This window comes from Rattus norvegicus, chromosome 4 (assembly GCF_021556685.1).
Source record: "Rattus norvegicus strain SHRSP/BbbUtx chromosome 4, alternate assembly SHRSP_T2T, whole genome shotgun sequence".
Classification (NCBI taxonomy): domain Eukaryota; kingdom Metazoa; phylum Chordata; class Mammalia; order Rodentia; family Muridae; genus Rattus; species Rattus norvegicus.
The window spans coordinates 35,403,214-35,428,389 of NC_141537.1; the positions used below are offsets into that span (position 1 = coordinate 35,403,214).

Below are 25,176 nucleotides of genomic sequence, written 5' to 3' on the forward strand. Positions count from 1 at the left end.
GTGCACAAATCCACACTAGCAAGCACATGCATCCTCCCTCCAAAAAAGGCTCCTGAATGTGGTTTAGGAGATGAGGATCCAAATTCTCTAAAATGGTTTTAGCGCACATAGTGGCTTAGCGGCAGGAAAGCAAGCTATCATTAATTGAACACCTACTCCATTTATTGTCCCCTCAAATCCTCTAACAGAAAAGGAATATTCAGCTCAGTAAAGCTGTGCAAGGTGTCCACACTAAATGACAGAGCTAGGATTTCACCTCGTTGTGCTCACTCCAAAGTTCAGTACAACATGCTATATATTGTTCACAATTTATTGTGAAATATTGTTTAAAGGAACAGCTATGTCACTTTGCCATGTGACTGCTCTAGCTTTTGGTTCTGAGTTATTGTTTCAGTTCCTGACATGGTATGGAGCCAGGTGCCATTAGGGGTCTGTAGAATTCTTCTGGGTCACTTCCCTACATTCTTCTGTAGACTGGAGTTTGTAGTATCCTCCTACGGAGCAAGTTTAGAGAAAGCAGCAAAAGAAGGGATATGTTTGAACCCAACATTTAACTCACATCCCAGGCATGTTCTACGTGCTGTCCATAAAATCTAGACTAGAAGATGTAGACCTACCCGGTAGACCAGGGACAGCAGAGAGGAGGAATGTGGGGATGCCCTAGCTTCTCTACCAGAGGCCACTAGGTTATCCTCAGCTGTGCATTTTCTTATTGAGTCTACACACACACACACACACACACACACACACACACACACACACACACACACACACACACGCACACACACACACACTTTTTTTAAAAAAAAATTAATAATAATTATAGAAGAGGAGGCCATGAATCTGAAAAGGAGTTGGCAGAAAGAGTTGAAGGAGTTCAAAGAATGAAAGGGAGGTGAAAATGATGTAAATGTATATTCGTGTGTGAAATGCCCCCAAATCAAAATTTCATAAGAAAAAAATTATTTAAAACCATCTAGTGGGTGTGTGTTTATCACTGTTTGGGGAACCTGGGATTTACCAAGGAATCAAAAAAGTTTCTCTTATGGGACTCCCACTCTTAGCCAGGAAAGACAAGTAGTAAATGACATTTTCAAAGGAACAAAGAAAGGGTCACCCACAGCCAGCAAAAAGACAAAGAACTCAGTGGAGAACGGTGGCTTGAGAGGTGACTGACACCCTATGTCCAGTTTATATGAAAGGCTGAGGTCCAACACATCCAGCCTACCTACTGTGTCCTCACCCTAACATGAAGGAACATGTTTACTGAGATATTGGAAATACAGTGATTAGATTTTTAAACCGACAATTCACTTGTGGTGTACGTCTATCTGTTGTGGATAGGAAATTATAAATTAGCCATAAGTCCAAAGATATGATTGAGTCTGACAGGCTCTGGACAAGAAATCTCACTGAGATTTTGAGACCACACCCTGGCACTGAGATTCTGTGCTCATTGATTTTAAAGCAAGAGAAAGGGGGACCCGCAGGCAAAGTAAATGATCAGACACAGAACTGACTGGTGGAGTGGTACCGAGCTATGGAAGATGACAGAGCAGCCATCCAAGACCTCCCCGCTGTTTAACGCATTACCACCTACATGCTCTTTGAAAGAAAAATGGTCACAACACTTTGGGTGCCTGCCACAACTGCCCTTCCTGAGAAAATACTGTCTTTCGATGTGTTTACATCAAATCGTGGCTGGATTGTGAGCGTGATGCTGCGTGCGCACACACAGATCCTTCTTTTGCTCCTTTGATTTTTTTTTTCTTAGTACTCCTGACTTTCTTGGGAACTAATACCTTGGGCAATTGGTAAATGGTTCCTATAGCAACAGTCACCATGTGAAATCCCTTCCAGTTTCTTTCCTCCCTCCCTCCAACCACATCTCGGTGGTGTTTTGTTTTTTTTTTAATTTTTTTTATCTTTCCATTATTTTATCTCAGCATGTTTGAATGATATAATACTCATTCTTTAGACTACTTTTCTCAAATGTAATGTTCATTTCTAGTTACTGGATAGGCTTTTTAATATAGAGAGGACCCAGACCTACCCAGGTACCATTAACTCTGTATTGGTGGAAACATAGCACTTAAAAATAAAAATTTTCAAGGGCTAACATTCTGTTATACTGATATTACTATTTTAATTCTGTTCATGAACAGTTTCTTCGCAGGATGGATGGAATTTAAAAACCAGTACAGAAGTGTTTATGTGTCTTCCTTAGCAACGACAGGCATCAGAAGGCCACCACCCCCTTACTACATCTTAATAAAGCCACTGGTGCAACTACAGTTGCCATCACCAGAAGTAGGGACTGTGAAAAAGCTCTTTAATGATCATTCAAATGTCCTTCCTGTAGCTTTTGTGACACAGTATATTACAGGTGAGAGACTTTGCCCTGACATGAATCTGGCTTCCATATGTCTCTGGTTTGCCGAAAACAGGCCGGCTAGAGCAATTTGAGAACAGATTTACATTCGCTTTCACATCATCTGCTTCCACAGATTGACACCCTTGAGTGTCCCAAAAGTTCTTTCATGTTGCTTTATGGATTGAGATTCATAAATTTTTTTCCACTCGTGCCTATTTACTACATCTCAGTAGAAAAAGCCCCAAAGTTTTAGAAATGTCTCAACACTTGCACGGAAGTTTCATTCCACATACACAGGAGGGCCATCTACTGTGATAGTATAATAAGATCTTCATGTCAAATAGCTAAAAATTAAATCCCAGCTTTGCCACTGTGAAACCTTGGGCAACTTAGCTCCTTGTAGGTGAAATGTGGATAATTGCGATACTAAGTTAACACATAGAAACCACTTAGAATGGAGGAGTTCATTTACCTTAACAACCTCTCAAGCGCTGCCTTTGCAGAGCACATTCCTGTCATACTAAAATTAGCACAGTGTCAAAGGTCATCAGTCCCTTCCGCTCAACTCTCCTCGTCTCTCAGTTCTAAATTATTATTCATGAAGTGCAGAGGCCAGATTCAAATGAACCCTGAAGTTTTCATCTATTTTTCTAAAGTACATTCCAAGGAAAGTCACTGGTGGGAAGCAACAGTAAAATCAAGTGGAAACTTAGAGTAAAATCATATAGATTAATAGATCATAGTCTATTGGTACAAAAAAAAAAGTTTCATTTTTTTTTCTTCTTCCCATTGAGGTCAGGAGTTCCCTCCACAATGTCTGCCCAAAGAATCCACAGGTACTGGCTATAGTTCATCAGGATTGAGAGCATTTACGTAGAGATCATTTCATTTTCAGAATCTATTTCTAAGACTTTTGGCCATTTGAATCAGTTTGCACATATTTCTATGAAGAAATATATGACACAGGAGCCTCTTTCTTTCCTTCCTTCCTTCCTTCCTTCCTTCCTTCCTTCCTTCCTTCCTTCCTTCCGTCTGTCTGTCTTTCTTTCAGTATGTTTTTATTGTAATAGAATTGTATCACCTCTGCTCTGCCATTTCCTGCCTGAAGCCCCTCCCAGCAACCTTCCTTTAAACTCCTCCCCTACTATCCCACTCTCAAGTTGATAGCTTCTTGTTTACTAATTAATATTGTTTTATACTATGTATGTATATGTACAAATCTCTCTCTCTCTGTCTTTCTCTGTCTCTGTCTCTGTCTCTGTCTCTCTCTCTCTCTCTCTCTCTCTCACTCTCTCTCCACACACACACAGGTCCATTTCTTATTTTATTTTAAATTTTATTTATTCTTCTCTCACATGTTACATTCTAAACAGTTTCCCCTTTTCCCCTTCCCCCATCTCAGTCCCCTTTCCCATCCCATCCCCATCCACTCCTCCTTTTATCTGAAGAAAAGGGTAGGACTCTCATAGAATTCAACCAAATATGGACAATCATGTAGCAGTAGACCAGGCACCACCCCTTGTACTAACACTAGTCCGGGCAACCCAGCAGAAGGAAAGGGTTCTTAAAAGCAGGCAAAAGAGTCAGAGACAGCCCCTGCTTCCACTGTTAGGAGTCCCTCAAAAAGATCAAGGTACGTAACATTAGCATACATACAGAGAGCTTAGCTCAGACCCATGCAGGCTCCTTGATTGTTGGTTCTGTCTCTGTGAGCCCCTGTGAGCCCAGCTTAGTTGATTCTGTGGATATTCTTTGACTCCTCTAATTCCTACAATTCTTCTTCTCTTCAGCAGGATTCCCTGAGCTCTGCCTAATGTTTGGCTGTGGGTCTCAGATCTGTTTTCATCAATTGCTGAATGAAGTCTCTCTGAGGACAGTTATGCTACGCTCCTGTCTATGAGTATAACGTAATTTCATTAGGGACCATTTCATTGACTCTTTTTTTAAAAAAAATTACCAGTCCTGTTTAGTTCTATCCAGGGTCTCTGGGCTATTCATCCTCTGGTTCCTGACCCTCTAGGTAGTGTCAGGGCTGTCTCTCGTGGCATGGGTTTCAAGCTGGACCAGTCAGTGGTTGCCATCTTTAACCCAGCACATAATGTAGGCAGGACAAATTGTAGGTTGAAGGTTTTGTGCCTGGTTTGGTGTTCCAATCCCTCTACCGGAAGTCTACCTGGGTAAAGCCGAAGACCAGTTTAAGGTCTGCATTCCTCATTGCTAGGAATCTTTGCTAGGGTTACCCTTGTAGATTCATTTAGTTTCCATTATACTAGTTTTCTAGCCTATACCGACATGCCTCCAATTTGATTTGTCTCTCCCAGTACTTTCTCCCTCCAACCTGCCTCCACCCGATTCCTCCTGTCCCCATGTTCCCCAGTCTTCCCACAATATGTCTTCTATTTCTACGTCTCAAAGACTTCATGCCTCCTTCTTTGAGCCCTCCTTGTTGCTTAGCATCTCTGGATCTGTAGGTTGTAGTGTGGCTATTCTTTTTTTTTTTTTTTTCCTTTTTTTTTTTTTTTCGGAGCTGGGGACTGAACCCAGGGCCTTGCGCTTCCGAGGCAAGCGCTCTACCACTGAGCTAAATCCCCAACCCGTGTGGCTATTCTTTACAGCTAATTTACACTTATAATTGAGTATATACCATGTTTGTCCTTCTGGGTCTGGGTTATCTCCCTCGGGATGATTTTTTTCTAGTTCCATCTATTTGACTGCAAATGTCATGATGTTATTTTTAACAGCCGAGTAATACTCCCCTGGATAAATATACCACATCTTCTTCATCCGTTCTTTGTTTGAAGGACATATGGGTTGTTCCTAGTTTCTATTAAAAATAAAAGTATTATGAACATAGTTGAGCAAGTGTCCTTGTGGGAGAATGGAATATCCTTTGAGTTTTTGTTCAGGAGTGGTATAGTTGTGTCTTGAAGTAGATCAATTCCAAGTTTTCTGATAAACTGTCACAGATTTTCACAGATGTTGAACAAGTTTGCCTTCCCACCAGCAATGGAAGAGTGGTCTCCTCACTCCGTATTCTTACCAGCATGATCTGCCATTCATGTTTTTGATCTTAGCCCTTCTGTCAGGAATGCAATCTCAGAGATTTTTTGATTTGCATTTCCTTGATGGCTAGGGATGTTAAACATTTCTTTCTTTTTGAAGAGAAAAAAAGAGTTACTTTTACTTCGGTAAGTGATTAAAAACTTAGTGTCTCTCCTGTAGGCTAGTGAACGTGGCTCCAATTGCTAGTAATGTGTTAAGAGTCATATGGACCACCCAGAAGTGCTGAGTTTCATTAGCATCGCCTCCATCGGCGGTAGTATCATTACCCACATTTAGGAGCTTAGGTAGATGCCATGACAAGTGCTCTCATATTAATATCCATTAAAAAATGGAAAACTGGGGTGTCCAGCAGCAATGTCCACAGGAAAAGATCTGAAGCGTCTGTTCAGGCCATCTCGGACTGCCAGATTCTCTAAAGGCGACTGGAATTCAAATACTCAAATGTTCTCTTGCATCTCATTCTCTTCATAACTATGGGCCAGGGCAACAACCCCATGCTGTACCTGGTAGCGAAGGGCAATCTGAGTTGGACTTTGATTGTGCTTTTTGGCCATGGCACAAAGAACTGGACTATTCAAAAGAAATGGGGCATTCTTGTCCACCCAAGTTATAGGATGCTGAGACCCCAGGGCCTGGTAGACAACCAGAATAATGTCTCTTGACTTGCAGAACTCCAGTAGCTGGCTCTGGTTCAGATAACGGTGACATTCTACCTGGTCCCACACAGGCTTGTAATTGAGCTCTGACTTGTTCAGGACCATCTCCAGCTTCCCGTGATTAAAGTTGGACATCCTGATGGACTTGGCCAATCCTGCATCCTTATATATCTCCAATGCCTCCCTCATAGCACAGAGATCTACTATCTCAAACAATACTTTTCCATTCTCATCTTTTGCATATATCTCCTCTGATGACTTAATTAATATCAAGTTATGAATAAGATAATCTGACATAATCTAGTTGAAAGTTTTTCACGAAACATTTAAGTGCTTCCTTTCTTGAAAATTCTCTGTTTAGATCTGCATCTCACTTTTTAAAAATGGATTATTTGTTTACTTGAAGTATAGTTTCTTGAGTTCTTTATACATTTTGGAAATTAGCTCTCTGTCAGATATGGAATTGGTGAAAATTGTTTCCCATTTTGTAGGCTCCCATTTTGTCCTATTGACAGTGACCTTGGCTTTACAGAAGCTTTTCAGTTTCATGATGTCCTAATTGTCGGTCTTAGTGCCGGTGTGGTTGTTCTCTTCAGGAAGTTGTGTCTTGTGTGCCAATGAGTTTAAGGCTATTCCCCACTTTTTCTTCTACCAGGCTCAGTGTATCTGGTTTTATGTTGAGGTCTTTGATACATGTGGACTTGAATTTTGTGCAGGGTGATAGATAAGGATCTATTTGTATTCTTCTACACTCTGACATCCAGTTAGAGCAGACAATTTGTTGAAGATATTTTATTTTGATTCCACTGACTAATCTGTCTTTTTCTATACCAATACGTGCAGATTTTATTACTATTGCTCTGTAGGACAGTCAGGGGTGATAATATCTCTAGAAGTACTTTTACTATACAGGATTGTTTTATGTATCCTGGATTTTGTTTGTTTGTTTATCCATTTGAATTTGAGCATTGTTCTTTCAAGGTCTGTAAAGAATTATGTTGCAATTTTGAGAAGATTTCTCTTGGTAGGATGACCATTTTTACTGTTATTCCTTCAGATCCATGAGTATGAGTAATCTTTCTATCTTTGGATAGCTTCTTCAATTTCTTTCTTCAAAGACTTTAAGTTATTGTTATAGAAGTCTTTCACTTTTAGACTCTAAGAGGCTACAGATGCCAGCCATACCCAGCAAAAATTTAAAACACCATAGATGGAGAAAAAATATTCTAGGGCAAAGTCAAATTTAAACAATATCTATGTGCAAATCTGGTCTTATAGAAAGTACTGAGTCCATTTTTTGTTGTTTATGTGTATACAACTTCAGGGTTGAAAACTCTGCATTGAAAAACCAATAAGGAGTCTTGTCCCTAGGAGAGGCTTACTGTCCCTCTAGCAGTCATTAATTGCCTGCAGTTCTTTGTCTACGGGTAGGACCCTGTAAAATTTCCTATTGATATTGATGTCCATTGACATTGACATTTTGACATATTGACATTTGATATTGACATATTGATGCATGACATGTCCATCGATATTGCCACCATTTCAGTCTTGTTTTGATAGCTATTTCTAGGAAACACTGTTTAATAGAAGATGTCCTAGTATTCTATCTCTTAAATTCTTTCCTTTTCCTGATGTTCTCTGAGCCGAAGTGTCTATGATGTAAATATATCCACCAGGCCTGGGATATTCACGATCACGATCAAAATTAGCCTTTTGTCTATTATAGTTGGTTTTTGTTTGTTTGTTTATTTGTTTTCTTTTTTTGTGATGGTCTTCATTTTTCGGTAAAGATAGGCTTCTCTGGTGAGAAGTGATAGTTATACTGACTGTGAATGTAAAGACAAGATTTAGAATGTAGTAAGGAATTATATGGTCTAGCAAAGTGCTAGTCACTAACAGGTAAGTGCCCCTATTGTACCTTTACACACATCTTGTCATATTGGTAACATTCAAGGTTCATAGGTGCTGTAGTGGGTAGGACTATTTAATTACCTTCCCTTGGCAGCTTGCATAGTATTTTCTAGTACTGTAGAAGCTAGATGACAAGAATAAGGCTTTTAGGTCAGATACAGCTGAAATCATTTGAGTCTTATGTCCTGAGAATGCAATAACTTCAGCAATAGAGGATAACTTCATCATCTGAGAGACAGCCAAGGACTACATCAATTGTCTGTATTGTTTGGGGAGTCACTTGAACTATACTTCCTAATTGTTTAAAGGGAAGGGTTTTTTTTTTAATTGTTGGTTTGTTTCCTGCTGGAGTGTTGTCAGTCTTGAGGGTATCACAAGGGGCCCAATTGCTTTTCAGATATAAATGTGTGGGTTTAATACACTTATATGTATTATGTATAATTTTAGGTAAATATTAAATAGCATGATTCCTTGAGGTTTTATCAAACAGCCATGGTGTCATTTGTCCTTCCGACCTTTCCCTTTATTGACCTCCATCCATCCTTCCCAGCCTCCTCTCTCTTTATTGATCTCCATCTATCCTTCCCAGCCTTTTCTGTCTCTAACATCATCTCACCTCCTGTTATCTCTCCAGTCCCCTCTCAAGCTTAAGCCCTGCTACTCCATCCTCCACTGGTCCCTTCATAGTTTCCTGATTTCTGCAGTTACTCCATGTTGTATACTCATATGGAAGGATGTGGAACTACGATCCACAGGTGAGAGACGCCATGCGGCATCTTTCTTTCTGGGTCTAGGTTATCTCACTCGGGGTAATTTTTCTGTAGCTCCATCCATTTACCTCCAAATTTCATGATTTCCTTTTTCTTTACAGCTAAACAGCATTCCATTATGTACACACACCACACCTTCATTATGCATTAATCTGTTGAAGGACAGTTAGATTGTTTCCATTTCATGGACATTGTGAATAGGTAGTAATGACGATGGCTAGGCAAGGATCTGTGAAGCAAGATGTTGAATCCCCTGAGTGTATGTGAAGGAATGGTGTAGCTAAGTCATACGATAGATTTTAGTTTTTGTAGGATCTGAGCACTGATTTTCAGAGCAGCCTCACCAATTTGCCCTCTCACCAACAGTTAATAAGGAGTTTTTTCCTTCGTAACCATGCTAGCAAGACACAGTCTGATTCTGTAGCCAAGGGCTGGCTTATTATGCTGTCCCAGCTGATCTCAAACCCCCAGCAATCTTCCTACCTCAGTCTTCCCACTTAATAGGGTTACGGGCTATAGGATTTTTTTGTTTTGTTTGTTTTTTTCTAGGAAAATAAAGAGGTCTAGCTGATACCCTGATGTGTTTGTTTCCCTTCTTGTTGCTGTGACCAAATATTTGAGGAGAATCAATTTTAAGGGAGAAAGATATTTTTTTGGATCACAGTTTTGCACCCACAGTTTCCACATGGTCCGTGATGGCAGGAAAGACCCTGCATTGGCAGTCCCTTGTAGCAGCTGCTGGCTCATGTTTTAATAGACCAGAAATCAGAAAGATGAACACTGTTGCTAAACAAACTCTGCCCCCACCCTTTTATTTAGTCTAAAACTTCAGCCCATGGAAAGGTGCTTCTGACATTCAGGATGGGTCCTCTTTCCTCTGTTAAGTCTCTCGGAAATGCCCTTACAGATATGCTCAGAGGTGTGTCTCCTAGGTGACCATAAATCTTGTGAACAGTGAAGAAAAACTATCATGAGTCCACTCTTTGTAAACTTAACACTTCCAAATTGTAAAAGGCTTTCTTTCTTTTTCTTTTTTTGATTGCAATAAGTAAAAACTTTAACTACATTGGATCTACACAGGACATAAGGATAGGATATGAATAGCAAATATTCTTCAGTCTATAGTTAGCTATAATGAGAATATACTTATATATGTATACATATTAAATCTATGACATGAATCAACCTTAAGTGACAGCCACAGAACTTACAGCAAATGCTATAAAAACTCTTCTTGTAGAGGGGTTAGAGAGAGGCATCTAACCATGTCACCTGAACTATGGTTTTACATACACACACACACACACACACACACACACACACACACACACACACACACTTTTTGGTAAGACCAAATAGGCTCATAGTCAAAGCAATAGGCTTGAAAGAAAGACATAGAAAGACTAGGGGAAAAAAATCCCAAAACTATGTCATGACCATTAGGGGAAAATGTACTTATTTTCTAGAAATACTTCTCATCCAAGTGCAGAAGTGCATAATTAAAGTAATGTTTCTTCTACTGCACTGAAGTTGAGGTGTAATCCTTGCACATAAAGTAGGCTGTAGTCAACAACTCCTTTGGTTTTTCCCGATTCTGATCAGGTAGTTAGAAACCATTATCTTAGAGGCACATTTGTGCCATTTTCCCATGATGCACTATCTTCTAACATCTGTCTGCTTGGAGCTTACATGGCATTTTCCTGCCCAGTCATACAGCCAGCTTCTTTCCTTTTCTTTCCTTTCCTTTTACAGTTTATTCCTCTTGCTTCAGAATGTCCCTCCACTGGAGTCTTGGAGAGAATTTGATTCCAGCAGGCGTGTTTCTTAGATCACTTACCAATGAAGTAGGATAGATATTAGCATGGATGCATAGTTATTATACATTTCCATATACAAAAGTCTTCCCTCCCTCAGTCTCTTCTTTCCTCTTCCCGTTTCTTCCATCAACAAATATTTATTAAGCATGTTTAATGCACCCCAAACCATCCTTAGGTGCTCAGGATATGCTAGCAAACCAAACAGATATTGATCTGAGGTCTGGCAGAGTTTGCATGCTAGTGGGGAGAGTCAATAGCAAGTAGATGTGTTGCTGAATGATAGGGGTTTCTACCTTCACTCATGTTCATGCTTTCAGTTAATTATTAATGACAGAATCTCCTCCCCCAAATCCACCCTGGAAGGGAAGCACCTTTTTCACGTTCCATGTCTTATCTTAAAGAAAATAATGAAATAGCAAAAAAGAGGTTCAATCACTTCCAGAGAAAAGTGTTCAGGGTAAAATTTATTCATGAAAAATATTTGTAAGGTATGTATAAAACATAAAAAGAAATTATACTTCTTTCCCTTAAACACTTTAAAATTTAATTTAATAGAGTAGATAAACAACCAGGTAACACCAGTAGACTGACTATGTTGTCCCCAGAGGTCTCCACTGAACTATCTTGTGGTTCCTTGAGTGCCCTTTGCCCAGGTTTTAGGTGACTCCTATAATCGATAGACATCTCATAGAGGTTCCTGCTGAAACCGTGGATTTAGACTGAGTTTCTTAGACTCTTGTTTTGATCTCTATGATGTATTCAAGGCCTTTTATCTACCAAGTAAACATTTATTGTGATCTACCTTCCATAGAACAAGTGCTTACTGAGACCCAACAAGATGAAATATTGTATGGAAATGTTAAGAAGCTTACCACCTCTGCTCTTGAGGGACTAGAATTGGGACTATGTATGTACAAACATATGTATATATGTATGTATGTATGTATGTATGTATGTATGTATGTATGTACATATATATTCTACCAAAGTTAACTAAAGTAAACTCAGGATGAATAAATAATTTAAATGGACTACTAATACCTGTTTGGTTTCAGACCCAGCAACACTGGCCTCTGGGTTCTTCCAGCATCCCTAATTCCCTACCCGGCATACACTGACCCCAACCCTGAACTTTGCAGCCCAGATGCTAGGCTGCCCTTCTCCTCGGGGCACCTTCCTATATAGTCTCTCTTCTTCTTCTTCTTCTTCTTCTTCTTCTTCTTCTTCTTCTTCTTCTTCTTCTTCTTCTTCTTCTTCTTCTTCTTCTTCTTCTTCTCCTCCTCCTCCTCCTCCTCCTCCTCCTCCTCCTCTTCCTCTTCCTCTTCCTCCTCCTCTTCCTCCTCCTCTTCTTCTTCCCCCCCCCCTCTCTCTCTCTCTCTCTCTCTCTCTCTCTCTCATTATGTGCCCATGCCCTTTCTCTATTTCTCTTCCCCTTCCTATTTTCCACTCTCCCCAAGGTGACTTCTTTGGGGCCAGTGAACAAAAGCTTAAAAGCAGTTTCCCAATAAATCTGCCTTTAATATATTCCTATCAAGTTTGAATTGACTCATTTTACTGGTGGCAGAGATATAACCTATCAACACCCAATGAGGTAGAAGCATATATTAAAAATCTCCCAACTAAAAAGGCTCAGGGTCAGATGGATTCAATACAGAATCCCACCAGACCTTCACAAAACAACTAACACCAATACTCCTCAAGTTACTCCTCAACACAGAAAAAGAAATGCATTCACATTCAATCTGTGAAGCTAGGATTATCCGAATACCAAAATTATACAAATAACCAGGAAAAAGAGAACTATATAGTCCAATATCTCTGATGATACAAACACAAAAAGTTCCCAATAAAATACTGGTAAACTTGATTCGAGAATACAGCAAGATTATACACCATAATCAAGTCAGCTTCATCTCAGAGATGCAGAAATGATTCACAATACATGAATTGATAAATAAAACCTGCCACATAAATAAACTAAAGAACAGAAATCATATGACCATTTGACAAAATCCAATATTCATTTATGAGGAAAGTTCTGGGAGAATATGGATACAGTGGACATATCTCAACATACTACAGAGAATATTCAAGAAGCTAACATCCAACATTATCCTAAATACAGAAAAACTCGAAGAATTTCTACTAAAATTAGGAACAAGACTAGAATATCTACTCTCCCCACTTGTGTTTGCCTTACAAGGATTATAACTGGGAAAGAAAGAAGTTAGTCTTTCTTTGCGGACTGCGTAATTTTATATGTAAGTGATCCTAAATCTCAATCAGAAAACTCCTTCAGCTGATAAATACATTTAGCAGAGTAACAGCATACAAAATCAGCACACAAAATTAGTAGCCTTTGTAGATGCAAACAGAAAAACATCATGGCATATCATTCACAATCATCTTGCCAAATTATCTTGGAATAAATCTAACCAAGGAAGTGAGAGACTTGTACAATGAAAACTTTAAGACACTGAAAAAAATTAAGGAAGATAATAGAAAAATGGAAAGACTTCCTGTGCTCATGGACTGGCAATATTAATATTGTGGAAATGGCTAACCTAGTAAAACCAATCTAAAGGTTTAATACAATACCCTTCAAAATCCCAACATAATTCTTAATAGAAATTGAAAAAGAGGAAATATTAATTTCCTTTAAAAATACAAAGAGCAACAACAAACTGCTGGAGCCATCAGCATCCAAATATCGAGTTATATTGCAGGGCTATGGTAAGGAAACCATCATAGTGTTGGCATGGAAACAGACTTACTTATCACTCAACTAGAATTGAGAAGCCATGTATAAACCCACACCCCTGCGGCAACCTGATATTTCGGGGTTTGTTGTTATTATCTGTTTGTCTGTTTGTTTTTGTTTGGTTTGGTTTTGAGTTTTGTTTTTGCTTTTTTCTTTTTCTTTTCTTTTCTTTTCTTTCTTTCTTTCTTTCTTTCTTTTTTTTTTTTTTTTTTTTTTTTTACAAAGAAGTCAACAGTTCACACTGGAGAAAAAATAGCATATTCAGCAAATGCTATTGATTAAACTGGTGATTTGTATGTAGAAGAATGAAACTTGATTCTTATCTCTCCCCCTACACAAAACTCAAGGCCAAAGGGATCGAGGACTTCAACATAAGCCCTGATGCCCTGATTTTGAGAGAAGAGACACGAGAGAATACACTAACTCAACAGGCACAGGAAAGGACCTTCTGAACCGGACTCCAATAGCGCAGGCATTAAAACTGACAGCTAATAGATAGGATCCTATGATAATACCCAGGTTTTATACAATAAGGGATATCATCATTCTAGTAGCAGCCGACAGAATGCAAAAAACCTTTACCTGCTGTACATCTAATAGAAGTCTAGAATCCAGAATACATAAGGAACTAAAAAATTAAACAAGAGGAAAAAAAAACAACCCAATGTGAAAAATTGGTCCTAGAACTAGAGTCCTTATAAGATAAAGTAAAAAAAGAGGCATTTTAAAAAATGTTCAACATCTATAGCTGTCAGAGAAATGTAATTTAAAACTATTTGAGATTTTGACTCTCTCTTGTCAGAAGGGCAAAGAAAGAAAGAGAGAAGGAAAGAAAGAAAGAGAGAGAAAAAGAAAGAAAGAAGGAAGGACAGACAAACAGAGGATGATAACAATGGTTAGGTAGATGTGAGGAAAGGGAACCCCTTACTCATTTCTGGGGCAGTCACTTTCGAAATTTAGACCAATCGTATGATTCAGATATATTAATCTTCAGTATATTTCCAAAGGACTCCATGTCTTTATTCTATGGATACATATTATCTATATCCATAACTGCTCTACTCAGAGTAGTCAGGAAACGAAAACAGCCTGGATGTTCACCAACTGATGAATGGATATTGCAAATGTGTTATATTTACATAATGGAATCTTATTTTGTTATTAAGAATAGTGAACCATTTTAGTAAGTGGATGGAGCTGGAAACATTCATCCAGAACTAGATACACAAATGTCACATGCTTTCTCTTACCTGTGGATGTTAGCTTTGGGTCCTATGATATATTCATTTCATTTGCAATATGCACAGAAGTCATGATGTTACTAAAGGGCCACAGGGAGGACTTCTAAGAGAGAGGAGACAGAATACAGTGGCATAAAGGTGACAAGGGAGTAAGGGATCTGTAAGGGTTAAACTATGATGGAGGAACACAGAAGGAGCACAAGGATGGATAAATAACACTAAAGAAATTTTGAAAAAGATATGTGGAAGCCTACTTCTATACAAGCAACACACACACACACACACACACACACACACAGAGAGAGAGAGAGAGAGAGAGAGAGAGAGAGAGAGAGAGAGAGATCCTGCAGCAGTGCAATGATGGTGCTACTAAACATTAGTTAGAGGATGACTAATTTAAAACATAGAACCAAACCTTAGTGCTATGCTCACTCTATATTTCATTTAAGAAATATTTTTGTTTGCATGCTTCCAGATTTAATTAATTTTCATTTTTTCCATCTGTCTTTACCTTTCCAGCTATACTGAGAGCTTGAAACTCTTCTGTATTTTGGGACTGTGGGGTTTAGAGCCAGATGAAGGTTAGAGTTATTCCATAAGATCATTTTCCATGAGAGCTTTCTGATGTCTGCTTTAACCTGACGCAGCTTACAAGAAACCAGTAGGTGTGGCTGGTATTGAATTTGTATTCACTTTTGTATCTAAATGTCTTAAAGAGAATCTACTATACAAAGCTGTCTATGGGAGGTGATTTTAGATCATGTGTGCTATGATTTGTATGTGTTAACCACAGTCGTGTCCTAAAAACCTCATTCTCACAGGTGAGAGGTAGCCTATTTAATATATGGTTAATTAGGGCAATGAATTCTTGCCATTATGATGAGAAGATAGTTGTTGCAGGTGTGGGTTCCTGATGAAGGAGCATCTATGACCCTCCCCTCCCCCACTCCTCCCTCTCCATCCTTTGCTCCTCTACCTGGCTGGCATAAGCTAATATACTTTGGCCCAAAGCTCCTTTTTGGACTTCTAGCCTTCAAACTGTAAGACAAATAAATTTCTGTTCATTACATATAATTCTGTCATGGCAGCAAAATTAGAAAAAAAGGCAGTTGCAAGAAACTGTCTAGGAATCTTGAAAGAATTCTTTTTTTCTTCACTGGTGATAAGCGCAGGCAAGAAAACGGAAGTGCAAGCAGGCAAATCAATCAGGAATTCTTGAAAGTAATGTTTGCGGCATTTTAATACTTGATTAGCTTTGAACTACAAAATTGTACTGGCTGACAGAAAGTCGTTTTTTATTTTCGAATAATTGAAAGCTGTTACTTGATTCTTTTTCATTCTAGAAAGACAGATTAAAAGTCATCAAAAAAGATTAGGGGATGGCCTAAGGGAAGACAGGCTTAGAAGCAAACTGTAAGATAGGTCTAGGGTGAGTCTAAAGGACTGCTTGTACATTCTCAGATCCAGGCATGTTTTAATAGCACCCTCATGGTTTCTAGGTGCTTCCAAGATGCTTCTGTGGAAAAATGATACATAATTGTACAAAACCAAAGAGAGATTATTAATCAGACACTGTTGAGTAAGCATGCCATTAAAATGAAGAGCACTAGGAAGTATGTTAGTGGATTAATTTGGGTATGAGAACTTATCATTGGGAGTACATGAAATTTCATGTTTTCTTCCCTCTGAAATATAGTTTCCATATATTCCTAAATATGGCTTGTCTTCTATAGTTGCTCTTGGACTATTGGTATGTACTCAAAGAGAACTCATGATTCTGCCTTTCCTGGAGCCCAGGTAGAGATCCTAAATACTGACAGCTAGTTTTAGGTCACAAAAATGTCTCCAGAGAAAACAAAGGGACACGACCAGGTACCAAAAGAAGTACTTGTTTTTCCGTGGTTCATGTGTCTGGAGAAGGAAGCCTGAGGGGTTGAAGTGGCTTCTTTATAAGGGAGTTTGTCATGGAATCTGATCCACCGTTCAGTCTTAGACAATTCACTAACTTTATTTAGCTTACCAATGTGTTCTTATCTTTATGAGAAAAGGAAATATGCCCGCCTTCTGTAAAGGCCTTTGGAATAAACTCTCAGAAGAAAACTGGTTTCAACTAATAAACTCACCAGAACATAAAAGGACATAGAAGAAAATAGTAAAACTAATGTGCTAATCCAGTCAATAAATGCCCAAAGGCAGCCTTAAGTCAAACAAGAGGCAGGAAAGAATACAAATGTCAGGCCTTGAGACAGTGACAAAAGGACATTTCTTGGCGTTGACCATGATAGTTAATCTAGGAAAGGTCAAGAAACACCTTGAACATTCTAAACAGGGCCATCATTTCTCTTTCAGAGTTCTTTCAGAATTAATGAGGTGTCCCCTCAGCCAAGAATCTCAGAAGCTTTGCCTTTCTTCCTTCTAGGTACATAATGGATGCCAAAACTGGTGGCTAAGCACTCAGTTCTCCACTCTAGTTCTCTCACTGAACATTTAGTCCTGTGTAAAATTAGAAAGCAAATGAAGGCTTTCATTATTAAACAACCATCAGCCCCAGATCCCTTTCAATGATGTAATCAGTAGGCAAGACATGTGTATGGTAAAAAACAAAACAAAACAAAAACACAAACAAATAAAAACAATTCACAGCACTTCATTAGCAATACAAGGCATTCAAATTCAAATTCTAGAGGTGTGCTATTTTTCATGGACGTGTCTAATATTTATAGAGGAATAGACTCCAAAAGATGAAATTCTTGCCTCAGTGAGACCTGCATGAAATACAAGGACTTTGGAGGCAGTGCCAATTACAACATACATGATAGTCAATCTAATGCTTCAACTTGACCAGTTGGTAAGACATCCATTTATTCTGCTAAACATTATTTCTGAGAATGTCTATATAGGATTAAAGTCTGAGCTGGTAGATTCAGTGAAGTAGACTGCCTTCCGTGAATGTAAGTAGACATCACTCTCTCCACTGAAGGTATAAATAGAACAATAGACTAGAAAGGGAGAATGTATTTCTTTCCTATTTCTGCTGCATCCTGGTCGTCGGCTGCCCTTTATCTATGATGGCCCTTCTTCCCAGGCCTTCCAATTCTGAATGAGCCGTACCACTATCTTCCTTGGGTCTCAAACATTCAGACATCAAATCATCATAAGTGTGTGTATGTGTATGTGTGTGTTTGTGTGCATGCGTTTGTGCGTGTGTGTGTGTGTGTGTGTGTGTGTGTGTGTGTAGAACCATGGTTTCAGTGGGAAGGGGGTTTATTCTACCTCCTCTCTGGTAGTTCCTTACTGAGCCTTAATATCTTCCAATATAAGAAAAGAGAAGAAGCCCACAAAAGATGTCAGCCAGTGGAGAAAGTTGTCTCTCCTTTGTCACTGCCTCCCATTAGCCCTTCCCGCAGTGAGATTGTTATAAGCAGTACAGGACTCAGTGAGCTTTGGAACTCTCCCAGCAGAATCACCACCTTGCAACAGCCTCTCACTCTATCCAAGGGGTACTCCTATAATGTGAGTAATTTATCAGCTTTAGCTATAATTCAGTGCCATGGAAACAGGGTAGAAAGGATAAAGGGGACATTTTTCTAGAAGAAAAAAATACTTACAAGGAATAATAACCAAATGCAGTATATTATTCTCTAATAGATCTCATAAAAAACACTCTATGCGACTTCTGGGAAGCATTAACACCAAGGTATTAGCAAAATTAGGTCAATAGGGTCAGTTTTTTTTATATGTGATCACTGTACTGTATTTATGTAGAAGACTATCCTTATTTATAATACATACTAGAATATGCCAGGTGGTGCTAGTTCCCAGAGACACTGTAGCAAATTCTAAGGAGCTTGATGCAAAACAGCAAAAATTCATTTGTTCGTTGTTTCTCAGTTCTAGAAGCAAGCACATAAAATCAAAGTGTTGGACAGTGTTCCTTTCTGTACTTCTGAAGTAGAATGTGTCCTTGCTTCGTCCAATGTCTGGGACCTCCACACAATCCTTGGCTTGTGGCTGATAATCGCCCATCTATGACTTCTATCTTCATAATGTCCCCTCATCTTCTCTGTCTGCTAACCCTTGTCCTACAGTCCCTATGGAAAGAGACTTGCCATTGGATGCCCAGCCGACACAGATCATTCATGATGATTTCTTCATCTCTGTATCTTTGAGGTAATTATGTAGGCAAAGACTTACTTCAAATAGGATAACATTTCGTCTCTTAACAAATAGTATCGTTCACAGGAACAGGGACTTAGAATATGGAAGTGCCTTTTTGAGACCACCACTCTGCCATCTACAGAAATGCAAAAGTGTCTGACATTAGGATATCCGTTGAGCCTCAGTTTGGCAATGAATTGCCTGAAAGTTGTCTGTGCAGATTGCTCGTTCCAGAATTTTCCTGTCTTATTCTTTACTCTAAGCCTATCCTAAACCCTTTGAAACTACGTTATATTCTGCATGTCCTACGTACCTTACATGTGTACATATGCACATGCATGCACACATGCACACACACATATGTACATATACACACACAGTAAAATAAATATGGATGAAAGATACAAAAACTATTGACTGGAGATACTAGTTAGTAGGTAAGTATGTAGAAGTTCATTGTATCATGATAAATTTTTTTTTGCTTAAAATCTTCATAATGAACCATATTTAATTCCTTCATTTTATCAAGAGATGCTCATTTACAAGAATTTTTTTCCTCTATAGAGGGCAAAGTATGGACATTGGGGACAATGAGCTGACCTTTTTGCCCACTCTGGGGAAAATAAAAACTTCATTCAATTTTTGAAAATTAGATGAAATTTTGCATATTAAGTGCCCATCACATAATATCAAAGCAATTCCCAAATATCAACTACTGTTGATATTAGATGAGTATTGTAGAAACTGCGCCTCCAATAGCCTATGATTAGCTGAGAGAAACACATATGGAAAGGAGACCCAGGGGATTTGCACATTGTACACGTGTGTGTGTGTGTGTGTGTGTGTGTGTGTGTGTGTGTGTGTACATGTAAGGTACGTAGGACATGCAGAATATAACGTAGTTTCATAGGGTTTAGGATAGGCTTAGAACAAAGAATGAGGCAGAGGCTGACTAGAAAGGAACATTCTGGAATGAGAAATCTGCACAGACAGCTTTCAGGCAATTCCTTACCAAACTGTGGCTCAACAGTTATTTCTCAGTCACAGTGCTGCAGGAGTGAATGCAAATTCTAAAAACCCATCACATGTAGAAAATTGCTTCAATGGAAAGTGGCGGTGACTCACCCTAAGTAGAAATATATTTATCAGGCTTCTCTGTACTAAAACTCTTTCTGAAGAACAAATCTTCTGCCTGGTGTGGAGGCTGCCATTCTGGAGAGTTGGAGGAGGTTTCAGCATGATCTTGACATCCCGGGGAACACCATTGTTCCAACAGAGCAGAGCTAACTAACTTGCTCTGAGGGAGTGCCCTGGTTGCTGCCTTCTCCTCCCACACTGCAAGGTGTCAAAGCATCTCTGATCGATTCCTATTTCATATTCAGAGTGTCGTTTCATTTTTAGACGAAGAACATGAGGCCTTTGCCTCCCTCGCATTTCCTCCTGCAGTCACCAAACATGTGCAGGACCAAGGAGAAAAGAAAGAACACTAACAAACATATAAAGACGAAACAAGCTGAAGCCATAGCCATCCCCTCCCTGAAAAGACCTGGATGGTTTTCGGAAACAAGGTTTTAGAATTATACCTTTACATTGTTGCTCTCTGATATAAGGGAATGACTTGAAAGAGGTGATAAAATAGCAAACTCCAACATTTAAGGTGGAAACTTCAAGGCTGCAGCAGTGTCAATAAAACTTCAATGTGACAAAGGCAATTGCAGACAAGCTTGTGACAAGACTGCTGTTTTAACAAATTCCAGGACAATACCCATATTTTGAATCGGAGGGGTGCAGGTACAGTTCTTAAACTTGGCTGTACTTTAGATTTTTTTATTCGTTGTGTTTACTAATTGGTGTGACTAATTTCTTGTAACCACCAAAGTTTGAGAACCATCAATATAGAAAGCATTGATTTTTCTCAAAGTCAAAGAGTCAGACTTGAAATGCTTCAATTAACATTGACGGTTGCTGTTGGCTGAATGTTAGGACTTTCTAGAGTACTTTTAGATAAAAATCCAGCCCAAGATTGACTTCTGGTAGCTTTTCTTTAATTAAAGAAGGACCCGGGCAGTGCAGTATTTCAGAGATAAGAAGAGAGGGAGGGAGGAAAGAAGAAGGGAGGGAGGGAGGAAGGAGGCAGGGGGAAGGAAAGAGGGAGGGAGCAAATAAGGAGCAGGGGGGAGAGGGGGGGGAAGAAAAGGGAAAAAGGGAGGGAGGGAAAGAAAGAGGACTGGAGAGAGAGATGGAGAGGGAAGAAACTTGGTTCACGTGTCCATACACATCTGGTTGAGAAGGTGCAGAACAAGCTGCCTTCACTGTGGCCATCATCTTCTACAGAAGCACATTGTCTGAGGACTTGAATGATGGAAAACCAGACTCCTCCCTATGCATAGCTAAGAACTCAAGACCCTGAAATTAAATGGAATATAAGGTTGAACGTATCATCTATAGACATAAAAATAAAATCCGATAAAAGTAACTGTAAGCATAAAACCAAGACTTTCTAGCAACGATCCGAGTACAGCTGGGCAGTAGTGGTGCTCACCTCTAATCCCAGCACTCAGGAGGTGGAGGCCGCAGGATTTTTGTGAGTCTCAGGTCAGCCTGGTTGATGGGATGAATTCTCAGACAGCCAGAGCTACACAGAGAACCAAAATGGAGGGCAGAGGGAGACGCAAGCACATGAACATATTTTATAAACCCTGACATCAACCTCATTCGTAGCTAGCTTCAGATTACAAAATGAAGATTATAAAAGCTGAGGAGTACACAGCTCGATAGTTTGAGGGGAATGAGAGGTGTGTTTTCTGTCTGACGAATGTAAAAGAACCTGTGACATTGACATCTATGCGTGAAGGTGCGGAACACAGTGAGACAGAGAAAAGGTGCATCAGTAAGGCCGCCGGCCACCTCTAGGTTTTCTGCGTCTAAGTTCCAGTGCACTGGCTGTTTCCTGGTTTCCAGGTAGATGTAATGTAGTTACTTGCTCATCTCATGAGATCATTTCCTTTCAGCGCTTGCCTAAGCATACGGTGCAAAAGCCAGGTCCGTAGCTAAAAACGTCTTTGACCCCCTGGTTCTGAGTCAGACACCAGAAGAATTTTGAGTCAAGTCTGCTTGCACACATTTTACCTTTCCCACTGCCAACCGAGGGAATCCTTGCCTCAGATACAATGAGGTGCCCTCCCTCGCTCTACTGAGTCGGATGTAGTATCCAGATCCTCCCCAAATTTTTAATATGCAATGGTAGGTAGACATGAGCTTGAGCAATGGTCTCTACAGTAACATTACCAAACCCACAGCCATAACAGGAACTATGCAAAACAGTCTCTATGCAACCTCAGTTCTAAAGTCTCCTGATCTGTGACCTCTTGTCACTGACCACATTTCTTTAAACGTAGTTAGAGCTAACCTTTCCTTAACTGGACTCAGACAAATGACAGAGTATTGAACACAAGATCTAGAGGGAATCTGGGGCTGTTCGTTGGATAGCTGATTACAGCCTTCTGTGCTGGGGGAGACACACATAGTGTAGTCATCCTCTGCTTCTGTGTACAATATACTTACACTCTAGCTGATGCACAAGAACTCCCAAGAGAAAAGGAAAGGCTACTTCTTGGGTAACCTCCCCCACTTCTAACTTCACTGAAGAATTTAGTGTAACCACAAATTGGTCACCATGTCCTAAAGATTTCTCCCACGATCTTACTCAATGAGGGGCAATTTCTGCCTTAACCACTCTGATGATGTTGCTCAAGATGACTCAATTGCCATGACCTTGTGTCAAGTTCTTTCATTTCATACTTGTACTCTGTAGTTCTGATGAGTAGCCTGGAGTTACAGGGACTTACAACTTCCACTTTGTTTCTTGTGGTTTTACTGAGGATAACACCTTGCCTACTTTCTGTTATAGCTGTGAGCAGTCTCATAGACCACAGATGTCTGAAGTCAGGCAGCCAGTGTAATGCAGATAGCTTGTTATACTGAATTGACTTCTTATGGTATTGGACAAGGTAGGTTCCTTAAAAAGTGGTTGGTGAAAGAAAGAGAAACACACAGAGAGAGAGGGAGAGGGGGAGAGAGAGAGAGAGAGAGAGAGAGAGAGAGAGAGAGAGAGAGAGAGAGAGAGAGACTAATACTTTGGCTTAAAACAAGAGCACAATATGGAAAAAATTGGAAAAAGTATGATTACAAAATGAAAATACAAAATAGAGAGAAAGAGAGAGGTTTGCTCTCGTTTTGAAGTATTTCTTCCATTTCCTTCTCAGAAACCTCAAACTTTGTTTTCCCAAGTTAGCGATAAATCATACTAAGAACCTCTGTAGCCTTTCTTCACCTGGCTGGTTGGAACTGCTTTTAACAAACTCAAGTGCTGTTTTGAACTGGAATGATTTTAACCTTTTACTTGTATGGAAAAGGTTGTGAGAAGCATCAGCTCCCACTTCCTCACCTCTTGCTCTACGGGAATTCTGTGCCCACCAACTTCATCAATTGTTGCCTTCCAAAGTGGTTGTACAAATGTGCACTCCCATCAGTAATGGAGGAAAGTTCGCCTTGCTCCACATCCCCGACAGCATGTGCAATCACTTAAGTTTTTGATCCTAGCCATTCTGACCGGTGTAAGGTGGAGTCGCAGAGACATTTTGATTTGCATTTCCCTGATGACGAAAAACTTTGAACGTTTCTTTAAGTGCTTTGCAGCCATTCAAGATTCTTCTGTTGAGAATTCTGTTTAGCTCTCTTCCTCATTTTTCAATTGTGTTATTTGGGTTTTTGATGTTGAACGTCTTGAGCTCTTTATAAATTTTGGATATTAAACCTCTATCGGATGTAGGGTTAGTGAAGATTGTCTCTCAGTCTGTAGACTGCTTTTTGGTTCTAGTGACAGTGTCTTATGCCTTTACAGAACCTTTTCAGTTTCATGAGGTCCCATTTATCAATTGTTGATCTTGGAGCCTGAGCCACTGATGTTCTGTTCAGGAAGGTTCCTCCAGTACCAATGAGTTCCAGAATATTCCCTACTTTCTGTTCTATTAGTTTTAATGTATCCGGGTTTGTTGAGATCTTTGATCCACTTGGGCTTCACTTTGTGTAGGGCGATATGTATGGATCTATTTGCATTCTTTTATTTGCAGACATCCAGTTAGACCAGCACCATTCCTTTTTCCATTGTATGGTTTTGCCGTCTTTGTCATAAATCAAGTGTCCATTGGTGTGTAGGTTTGCTTCCGGGTCTTCTATTCAATTCCATTAACCAACCTGTTTCTATAACAATACCATGAAGTTTTCATTGCTAATGCTCTGTAGTACAGCTTGAGTTCTTTTATTGTTTAGGATTATTTTGGCTATCCTGTTTTTTTGTTTTGTTTTGTTTATTTTTCATATGAAGTTGAGAATTGTTCTCTCAATATCTGTAAAGAATTGTGTTAGAATTTTGAGGGTCATTGTTTTGAATTTATACATTGCTTTTGGTAAGATGGCCATTTTCACTATGTTAGTTCTACTGATACGTGAGCCTCTGAGATCTTTACATCTTTATCTTCCTCAATTTCTTTCTTCAGAGACTTGAAGTTCTTATCATACAGGTTTTTAACTTGCTTGGTTAGAGTTTCACCAAGATAATTTATATTATTTATAGCCATTGTGAAGTGTGTTATTTGCCTAATTTCTTTCTTGAGCCGCTTACCATTTTTGTGAAGGAGAGATACTGATTTTTTAAGTTAATTTTTTATCCAGCCACTTTGCTGAAGTTGTTTATCAGCTGTAGGAGTTCTCTGGTAGAATTTCTGGAGTCACTTATGAATACTGCAGATAGCAATGTTTGGCTTCTTCCTTCCTTCCTTTGTAACCCCTTGAACTCCTTTAGTTTTCTTAGGTTCTAGCTAGAACTTCAAGTACTATAGTCAATAGACAGGGAGAGAGTGGGCAGCCTTGTCTTGTCCCTGATTTTAGTGGGATTTCTTTAAGTTTCTCAAGCTGTGTGTTAGTTCCATTGTCTTAAACCTCACTTGAGTTTAAGTCTTAACCCTGCTATAATACTGTCCCCTCTGAGATACTTTCCTTGCATAGTTTTCACCTGATTCCCTTGTATCTACTGCAGTCATGCTCTTCCTTTTCTGCCCTTCAAGTGTTGGAAGTTGGCTGAAGTCCTTTCCGATGCCATTGCCTTGTGGATGCCCTCATCTGTACCTTGGCTTTAAATGCTATCAAAGGATGCTTCACGTCAGACTTCTCATCAGAACATCAGATGTATAACTGCCTCATTGTACTTCTTCGAAATGTCTGACACCATCCTCCAGCCTACTTCGTGATTCTTGGCTCCCACACCAAGCTCAGTCCTGGTGTTCTGCCATCTTCTGATATCACCCACCCGATTGATTCTTTAGCTCATAGTTGAGAAATGGCACAGATTCTTCCATTTCTTT

General features: G+C 39.5%; 1 pseudogene; it reads right to left on the minus strand.

Annotated features, from left to right (window-relative positions):
• Positions 1-5,748: 5,748 nt before the first annotated feature.
• On the minus strand, positions 5,749-18,622 carry LOC134486722 (aldo-keto reductase family 1 member C2-like; annotated as a pseudogene).
• Between the last annotated feature and the right edge of the window lie 6,554 nt (positions 18,623-25,176).